Source organism: Lactuca sativa, chromosome 5 (assembly GCF_002870075.4).
Source record: "Lactuca sativa cultivar Salinas chromosome 5, Lsat_Salinas_v11, whole genome shotgun sequence".
NCBI classification, from domain to species: Eukaryota; Viridiplantae; Streptophyta; class Magnoliopsida; order Asterales; family Asteraceae; genus Lactuca; species Lactuca sativa.
The window spans coordinates 259,052,764-259,063,465 of record NC_056627.2 but is presented as its reverse complement, the minus strand read 5'-3'; the positions used below and the strand labels follow the sequence as shown (position 1 = coordinate 259,063,465).

Here is a 10,702-nt window from a genome sequence, read left to right as displayed (position 1 = left end):
AAGAGCATTATGGTAATTTCACATCAAAAATATTAGATAGTATGTGCCATCATGTAGATGTGTATGTATCATCACATAGATGGGTGATTATTTCATAGTAGTGATTTTTACCCATTTATTGTTAGGGTAATTTCGTAATTTGGTATAAACGGGTTTGGAGTAATAATAAGGGTCTTAGTGGAAATGATTAAAAGGTGAAGGGGTGAGAGCATAAGAACAATAAGTTGAGGGTTAAATTCTAATAAAACAAACACAAAATATAGTTATCATCTCCATTACGTATTTATGCTACATAGAGCTCGCACTCGCTTTCCTCTGTTTAAAATCTACATGGATCACTACCACAATCGTTACCTCGACTTCCGCCTTCCGTCGGCGCTGGTACTGCATTGAAGATCACCAATTTCTCCTTCGTTCATTTCTGTACTGTGCTCCAATTTTGAAGCCCTAGTTTTACCAATTGAAGCTTTGATTAGGTAATCACTTCCCCAAAATTTGATTAAGGTGTGATTAGGGCTCGAAAAACTTCAATTCGAGCTTAATTACCCGCATTTGATGATGTGTTCATCATTACCAAACGTCGAAGGTAATTTTATTCTTTCTTCAATCTCTCTTCTCTTCTTCCTCATTAATTGGTCAGGAACGATATCCTCCTCTACCTACTTTTTTGGTTCTCGATTCCATTCTGATTCATGTTCACAATCACACACTTACACAAGCACATATGAACACACAATCAAAAACACATAGAAATATGCAATCAATTATGAAAGGAGTAGGTTTTTCTTTAATTTTATTTTATGTTTCCGATTGAGGGATATGGTGGTGGCATTTGTTACACGCTATTTTGTTTTGAGGTTTTATGATCGATGTGCTGTGAGTCTTTCAGGAATGTTGGATTTTTTTTTTGTGATTTTTTGTGATATCTGTTGGATTAGTGTCTAAGTCCATAACTATTTTGGTATGTACTTGACCCGATGGTGCATGGTCCTTTTGGGTTGCCTTCACCAAAGCAACTTGATTGGAGAAATAAATAAAGAGAGAGGTTATTATGATTTATTAATATGTTATAAGAATAATATATTAAAGGAGAAATCATATTTGTTTTATTTATATTGGTCAATAATTAATTAAGAATTAATTTTGTGATCAAATGTAATTAATTAAACTAGAGGGGCTGAATTGTAATTATGTGATAGTTACAAAATATCGTAATGGTTATAATAAATATGGGTTGAACGAATTCAAGGAGATAAGGATCCTTGAAATCGTCCAAAGGATAAAAGATAAGGGTTTTCAAGGCTTATCTTATGGTTGCTTGGTGGGCAAGCAACTAGATAAGGATAAGGACTGAAACCTAATCTCTACACCTATATAAATAACCCTAAGGCCATAAGACTTCGTCCATGCCTTGTCTAGGGTTCCTAGAAACGAATTTTATACCTCTTCCCTCTCTCTTTATACCTTCTCCATTTGCTCTTGGTGTTTGTGAACCATTAGAGGAGTGACACTTGTGACTCTAAGCCTTCCAAAGTCAATACAAGGAGATTTGGGATTCTTATTGCTACATAATAATCAAGGTAATATTATAAACCTATTCTTATGTTAATATGATTACTTATATGCTAGAATTAGGGTTTTGTTATATGTTCATCATGTTGTGTATCTAATAGTGAAAACATAGATCCAATGCTAGGGTTGCATGTACACATAGGATTGTTTGTATAAAACCCATCAGTGGTATCAGAGCCTTTGGTTAACTTGTTTTCAATTAGTTTATTCAATTGTATGAACTTGACACATTAGGGTTTATTGCCAATAAACCCTAGGAGGCTAGGGTTTTTCGAGATTAGGGTTTGCAAACCCTAATTTGTAAGAGTTTGAATAAGATCTTCAAATCCTTTCCTTAAACCCTTAAATTTCGAAATCTAGGGTTTGTTTTAATCCCTTGATTTTCGAAATTTGCCTCCACCCCAAGATAAGATCCTAAATTTTAGGGATTTGGATTATCCCATATCTTGTAATTATCCTCTAGTTGTTATATATGGTAATTATAGATTTTGCATTATCCTAACCATAATTTCGAAATCTAGAGAGATAATTAAGGGATTAGGATATCTTAAATGTATAAATGGTAATTATCCTCATGATTTAGATAATCTCTTATGATTTAATAATTAAATTAATAGTCTAATTCAAGATAATTATTAAATCAAGAGTTTTAATATTTAAAATATTAATTTATATGGCATAAATTCGAAAATTTTAAGAGAGATTAAAACTAAATTGTTTTGAAAAGTTTCAAAACTTGCCCTCAAGTTTTGGAATTTAAAAGTTGATTAAAAGTTTAATTTGGATGTTAAATTCTAAAACCCTAGTATTGTTTTGAAAAGGTTCAAATTATACCCTTATGGTTTTATTAATTAGTTAAGGTGTATAATTAAAAGAAGTTTAATAAATCCATAAAAGTTTTGGTTTACAATTAAAAATATAATTGTTATATTTGACCACCTAGTATTTTAAAGTGTAAAACACACCCTATACTATATATAACATTAAAAGTCTAACATTATATATATATGAATGAGTAAAAGTCAGTCTTACCGTTAGTAGGCCTCATTCACGAAGTTGGTCTATAAGGGGTGTTTAAGGAAATTGCCTATAAAATGGCGATTGAATGGGTATCCACTCTTACCCACCGCACTCTTGACTAGTGGAGGGTCGTTAGCCGAACGGGTAGGATATGACGAAACCTTCCATTATAAGTATTATGAATTATTAAAGTAACTAAATGTTTTCATAAAATTCCCAATCTTAGTTACTTAGGCAAAAGTGAATTGATGCAATTCCATGAAATTACACTTTGTACCCTTGCGAAGACGTTAGTGGAGCGTGTGTGGTTTACCGGCACACTAAATGGTTCTAAGTGAAGGTAGCAAAGGGTGACTTAATGTTTGTCATAGTTCGGTGCAGTGTGTGTGGTTTACCGGCACATCGAATAGATGACTGTAACATGTGAGGGCACCATGTAAGTTTGCATGGTTATTCACACCCGCTTTGTGATCCTCGGCATCCCAGTCACAAACAAGAGGGGCATATTGAGATTTAAACATGCCATTGAAAGTTCAATGAATCTCAAAGGATCTAGGAGTTTTCATAGATTTAAAACTTAAATTCTTTTTCGTTTTTCATGGTGGAAATTAGTGAATCGTCATTCACTTACCTTCAAATATTCTGCAATTAGGGTTACGACATCTCTCTCCCGAGTTGTAGAATATTGTGTTGGGTCCTAGCCTTAGTAACTCATTTGGGTGATTTACTAAGGACTCAATCAATCAACTAACTTGAATTCGTTTTCTCCCGTTTGTAGATGTCAAAGTTCGACAACTATGGTCTTCCCAAATCCCGTGGAACAAGCTTTCCACATGAAGATGATATTCCACGATTCGATCGAGGAACAAGAGATCATACTTCACTTCCTCCTCCGATTATTCTCCCTAACCCACAAGTTCGAAGGCTTGAAAAGTTCAAGATCACTCAAGCCCTTTTGGCAAGTAAAGATAAAGAAGGAAAGTCGGTGTGTGCACACGTCATAGGGATGAAGTCACACATTGATAGGTTAAGAATATTGGGATCCGTAGTCTGTGAGGAAATAGCTGTTGATTGGGTTCTTCAGTCACTTCCTAAATCGTATAGTGAGTTCGTAAGAGAGTACTATATGATGAACCATGACGTGACCCTTATAGATCTCACATATATGCTTATTGCTGCTGAATCAGCAATGGTTTGGCGCAATAGAAAAGCAAAGTTGATTGGTGAATCTGCCTTTAAGACCTCTATGGATATAGATAATGGCAACGAAAGACATGCAATGATCGAAAAGTTTGATCATAAGAGAAAGGCAATGTCTGAAGTAGTTCCATGTCATGTTCCAAAAGAGTCAATTTGCTGTTATTGCCAAGAGAAAGGGCATTGGAGACGAAGCTGCCCTATTTACCTAAGAGATCTAAGAGATGGGAGAGTCAAAACGTATGGCTTTGCTTTAGGTAAAATCCATTGACTAACTCTTTTAAGCCTTTATTCTAGATTCTTAATACATAATGTGATAAGATTACAATTGATGTTTTGTAGGATCGAAGAAAAGAAAGGAAGCTTAAGGGAAGAAGTGAGCAAAATCTGACCGTGAAGGAATGGATTTCGATCGCATTTCTCGAATATTAGATTCTTGAACTACTACTTAGAGTTAGAATTAGATTGCTAAGAAAGATGTATTAGCATAGTTTTCAATGAATTTCATTGTAAGGACAAAAAAATTTCCGCAATAAAATAAATTTTGATTTTTATATTATTTATTTATCCTTGCAATGGCGTATATGAAAAATTGATGTTTGGATGTTTCTATTATTAGCAATAATGGATTTGGTTCTTATTATGTTATTTATGGAAAGTCGAGAATTTACCAAATAGGGAGAGTTTCTCATCGCCCAAGTTTCAATTGGACAGAAACTTGGAATCATGCAACTTGGTTGCACGATGAATGAGAAATTTCACATTTGGAAATTAGACTAATTCATTGACAATGTGTCAAGTGAAGGACTAGGAGATCGAGCACACAAAGTTGCGTGTTGATCAAGTCCACCATAAGAGTAAATGTGATTATACTTACAAGATTAAGTGTAATTCTAGATTGATTGAAAAAAGGTTTAAATCAATAGTAGAACGAATCAGAATAATCTAGTAGGCAGAAAGATAAAAGTTTCTCCATTCTAAGAAGAACGGAGAGTACCTTTTATGCTTTATGATGGGTCATAATGATTAAGAACCATATCTCAATTGATCCTCTAAGTGAGTCTTAGTACAATTGTATGTCTAAGAAGAGGAATCAAGAATTGAAGAAATGGTTAAATCAAGAAGTCAATCATACTTCGTTCCAAAAACAAGTCTTAGAGTTAAGAGTGTGAAATTGAGTGATAAGTATTAAGAAGGTTTATAACATTCATCAAATATGGAAAGTTGTGATGTCTTGGATAAGACAAAGACCAACTAGGACCAATTTATGAAGTGTTTGATAAAAGCTACACTAACTCTTGAATATTTGTTTGTCAAGAAATGGTTGTTGACAAGAGAATCTTATATGTCAAGGAGTAAGTGGGAGTCTTAATGGTCTTGAAAGGTTTCAAGAACAAATCAAATAAACCTTATCGATCATCACTAGCACACGAGTTGAGGTTTACAACCTATCGTGTTGACATTATTTTGTTTCTGTGCCAATCCAATCGAGTTAATTATGCATGTGAATCCTATGAGTTCTCATTTGAATGCATAAAAGGCAAGGACCTTGATCAATGGAAAGTACATTGATAAGAAAAGGTGAGCTGCTTAACGACTTGGAAGACATGGTGGGCAGCTGTGCTACCATAAGGCAAGAAATCGAGATTAAGAAAGTTCGATCCATATGAGTTTGAATTTGTCGTAAACTTTGTTTTTAACAAATTCACATGGATAGGAACAAATACACCGTTTAAATCTAAGTGTCATAAGATTTCCTCCTTCATGAAAATGATTGTGAGGAAATGCTTTCACTAAGAAAGATTTAAGAAGATAGTGATTGTAAAATTGCATTCTCGAATTCGATTATGGTTACGGTATACCTTTCCATAATTTGAATTGTGAGGTTTGGCAATTAGTCTTAAGTGTTTAGACACACATATGAACTATCGAAGGCAAAGGTGTATAAGTTCAAGAAGCCTTGATAAAAGATTATCAAAGCACTAAGTATGAGAAACATGAACTTAAGAAATTCAATAAGCATTGTTTTTCTGAATGTTAAGCTGTTTCTGAATACATGTCGAAGCTAGTGGGAGCATAAGTGTTATGTTTATAATAATCATCATGATAGTGGGAGCATAAAAGTTATGATTATATGATTATTAAGGCACCTATTGCAAGTTGGCAATATTAATTATAGAAAACAAGAGTTATACCTTGCAAAGTCGTAAGGGTTGTAATGTTGTTTTGCTATAATTAAGGGAGACAATATTATGCTTCATTTCAAATCTAAAGGATTAGGTTGAGAAATGTTAATAAATTTAGTCAAAGGTAAATAGTGTGTTATTAAATTTTCGATTATGATTACGGCATTCCTCTTCACAATTCGAATTTTAAGAACATAGCAAATAAAACATTATGCGTCGTGTCCCATACGCTTCGAGTATAGGATCGATTGCAAATGCTTTAATGTTTGACCATTCTAAAATTTTCCATATGTCTAGCGCATTTAGAGGGAAAAAGGACTAGAATCGGTTTAGACTAAAATAATTAAACAACTATCAAAGGACAATCCAAGTTCAACGAGGATTGGTTGCTTGTGAGTAGTTGGAAGTACAGTATTGGAAAATATAGAAATCTTTCCATATTGGATGGACCATATCGACTCTATTATGAATAGAAAAGATTCTATTAAGAATGAGTTGTCATATGGAACATATGGAAGTGTGTCCATATTGGGAATTGAATATTGAGAAATCTATGACTAGATTAGAAACTTCTATGCAAAAGGATGTTCAAAGGAATCTACTTTGAGTGAGAGACATCACGTCTATGGAATTGTCTTGTAACAATCTCCGATAGAGGACTTTGTAATATCATTGGCAATAGTCTTTGTGACTTTTGTGCAGTGACATTACGAAAGGACAATTGCATAAAATGTTAGAATCTAGCATATTCTATAAGTAGCAAGAATTTGATATTCTTTCACTTATGAAAAAAGATTTGGAGTTGTGAAATGAGAATGATTGGAAATGTGCTCAATTTGGTCTATTTCACAAAGTAAGAACCATAGGTAAACATTGTGTGCATGCTAGGAGCATGGGACAAGTGTAATAATTCAAGAAAGAAGTTGATTACCCGAAACGACAAATAATGAGTAATCAATATGGTGATAAATAAAAGGCGTTTTATTTATACTCAAAGGTTGAGACCATATGGGATTAGTATTATTCTTGTGTTTCACATTTGCATGTTTTGACTTCCAGAATAATTGAGTTTATTAAGAATAATCGAATTATTCGAACGGGTCACAGTCGTTCGTATGTTGGAAGTAGGTATGAATGAAGACTGTCATGAATTGGTGTGTGGATTGTCTAAAAGAGTATTAGACATAAGCAAATGTTTGTTGCAACGTTCATGAGTGCTTATGAATATGATTTGAGCATTGGATTAAACCCACGCTCACTTGGATTACTCCATGAATTGTATCACGAGTGATTGGTGAGACGATAACATCTTATATTCTTGAAACCGAGATGTGTGAGTTGTATCTTGCAAATCGGTTGCACATTGATAATATGCAAACGCACTAGTAACTTGGTGTTATAAAACATATTGTTGTGTGTGATTTGGTGAGCGAGTGCAAGCAAGCATTGTATTAAAGTTTATCCATTCCTTTTATCCAAAGTAGGATAAAAACGATATATTTGGGCCCCTCGATGATTTTGTGATGACAAACGTAAATGCTCGGCCGGGCTAGGGCTAATTTGATTTGTTTAATTAGTCAGTCGTCATAAATCGGAAATCGAGATATAGTACAAAGAGAAAGATTTGAAATCATATCTCATATGATATCTAGAATGGAGGAATATATGATCCCTTATCTAAGGACACACGTATCTGATAGGATCAGATTTGACAGCGGCTTTGGAAAGCTACGATTGCAGATCAGGATCTGAAGTAATACGCAGAATAGTTGTTAGACATATCCAAGTGGGAGACTGTTGGATTAGTGTCTAAGTCCATAACTATTTTGGTATGTACTTGACCCGATGGTGCATGGTCCTTTTGGGTTGCCTTTACCAAAGCAACTTGATTGGAGAAATAAATAAAGAAAGAGGTTATTATGATTTATTAATATGTTATAAGAATAATATATTAAAGGAGAAATCATATTTTTTTAATTAATATTGGTTAATAATTAATTAAGAATTAATTTTGTGATCAAATGTAATTAATTAAACTAGAGGGGCTGAATTGTAATTATGTGATAGTTACAAAATATGGTAATGGTTATAATAAATATGGGTTGAACGAATTCAAGGAGATAAGGATCCTTGAAATCGTCCAAAGGATAAAAGATAAGGATTTTCAAGGCTTATCTTATGGTTGCTTGGTGGGCAAGCAACTAGATAAGGATAAAGACTAAAACCTAATCTCTACACCTATATAAATAACCCTAAGGCCATAAGAATTCGCCCATGCCTTGTCTAGGGTTCCTAGAAACGAATTTTATACCTCTTCCCTCTCTCTCTTTATACCTTCTCCATTCGCTCTTGGTGTTTGTGAACCATTAGAGGAGTGACACTTGTGACTCTAAGCCTTCCAAAGTCAATACAAGGAGATTTGGGATTGTTATTGCTACATAACAATCAAGGTAATATTATAAACCTACTCTTATGTTAATATGATTACTTATATGCTAGAATTAGGGTTTTATTATGTGTTCATAATGTTGTGTATCTAATAGTGAAAACATAGATCCAATGTTAGGGTTGCATGTACACATAGGATTGTTTGTATAAAACCCATCAATATCCTCCTCTACCTACTTTCATTCCTTTCTATTTACAACATTGCAGATTCAAGAAATAGCTACATACTTTCACTACATGTTTATTATTGCATCGCAATTTTCATTAAGGTTGAGCTTATCAATGACATGATGCATTCCATTAACTTGCTTATTCCATTCCAATCCATGATCATTCCATTCCATCCACTTAATCTCATATGTATAGTAGTGTGATATTGAGAAAGCAACAAATTGAAATTTTAACCCCCCCTGCTTCATCTGGGCCCACAGATATTGATGCTACATTAATCAGGGGACATACTACTATGGGCACCCCCTTTTGCCTGATAAAAATGGAAGTAAGTTTCTCATACTTCCATTTTGAATTGGTATATGCTTCTAATTGATATGATTTAATTTCGATAAATTTAATAACTAAGTTTTTTTACATGAATATGTTTTTAACTTTATATTACCAAAAACCAATCATAGTTTGATGTTCTTTTTTTTCTCACATTTGTACTATTTTCTTTAACTGATTTACTCACTTTATATTGTTAGAGGTGTTCCTTGCATATCTGGAGTCTTGACCTGTGAAGAGATGGATCAACTATATTTTAATAATTGGAGTAACTATCACATTTCCAATTATTATCTTTTTTTTACGTAAACAATTTGTAAGACTTTTTTTTCTAGGCCTTGAATCGTGCAGGTGGTAAAACATGGAATAAGGGCACTGAGGCAGCTTTGGCTGATGTAAGTTTCATTTGAAGAGTAATAGATTAATATTTTGCAATACTATTTCATCAACATTGTTCAAAGGATATTGAGAATGTAAAGGCAATTATTGCAAAAAAATAAACTATAAGAGTTAAATTTTTTTTTGGGTTTTATTTTTGTGTAATTTTTTTGGAAAGTTGTGTTAATGTTTTGCTGAGTAGGTGATCTTTGTTTGCATAATAATTAAGATAGTGCCCTATGGAAAATAATTTTCCCCCAAGTTTTCATTTATTTTAATTTGAGAACAATTTATGTTTACTATTGACTAGTTCCATGATATATATATATATATATATATATATATATATATATATATATATATATATATATATATATATATATATATAAACGGGTTAAATACAAAAATAGAAAAAAAAATCAATGAGGAATTTTATGGTCGCTCATTGGATAAATCTGTGACGAGATTTTATGGTCACTAATTGGATAAGCCAGTGATGCCTATCTATGGTCACTAATTGTATAAGACAGTGACGCCTTTTTATGGTCACTGACAAGTTAAAATAGTGATGACTTTAATTGATTAGTGACAACATTTAGTGACGAAATGGTTCGTCTCAGATTCAATTACCATTTTACTTTAGTTACTATTTAGTGACAACTTTTATATTTAGGTCAATAATTAGGTTTTGTGACGGATCTATAGTGCCAACCCCAAGTTTGGTTCATAAGCCATTTAGCGACGACTCCTTCTCTTGTTAGTGACCATTTCTTTTTTGTCACTAATTGGTATTTTTTTGTAGTGAATTAGCACTTCAACCTATGGTGGAAACTTTGCTCACATTCTTCGACAATCCTAATTAAAGCTTGCTTTTTCTTTCTTAACACATGAGATACCTGCAACAGATTGTCAAACTCGTCTAATACCATCTTTTTTTCTACAATCTTACATAAATTTTATTAATTGATAACCCAATTAAGTAGAACAAGATAGCAACTTTATGTATGTCAATGTGTACACAATATACCTACCAAAGAATCTCGTAACATCTAGGAGTTATCCTGAAATGACACTAAATTAATACTTAATCAATTAAATTAATAATTCCTTAGATGAAACACATGATCTCAACCATGTATGCATGTTGCTACTATTCATAGAGTCAAAAAATGTTGTGATGATATCAAGTTGTCGAAGCCTTTATCTGGTAGTAGTTGAAGTATTACATGGTTGTCTATATCGAAGGTTACACACCTTCGATATATCTATGTATTTTAGTAGACACAATTATTTTGTAACACTCTAATAGTTGAAGTCCTACTATACTTTTTGTATCTATTGAGGGCACTACAAATAGTGATGTTGCTTAGTTCATTTGTAACTTTTACACACTCATATCT

The 10,702-nt window shown here is 33.0% G+C and overlaps 1 long non-coding RNA gene across 1 annotated transcript; it reads left to right on the top strand.

Moving 5' to 3' along the window:
• Positions 1 to 304: 304 nt before the first annotated feature.
• LOC111878391 (uncharacterized) lies at positions 305 to 9,456 on the top strand. The gene is made up of 3 exons (XR_002845719.2): positions 305 to 586; positions 8,855 to 8,922; positions 9,127 to 9,456. It is a non-coding gene; the product is annotated as an uncharacterized LOC111878391 (long non-coding RNA).
• Positions 9,457 to 10,702: the final 1,246 nt, after the last annotated feature.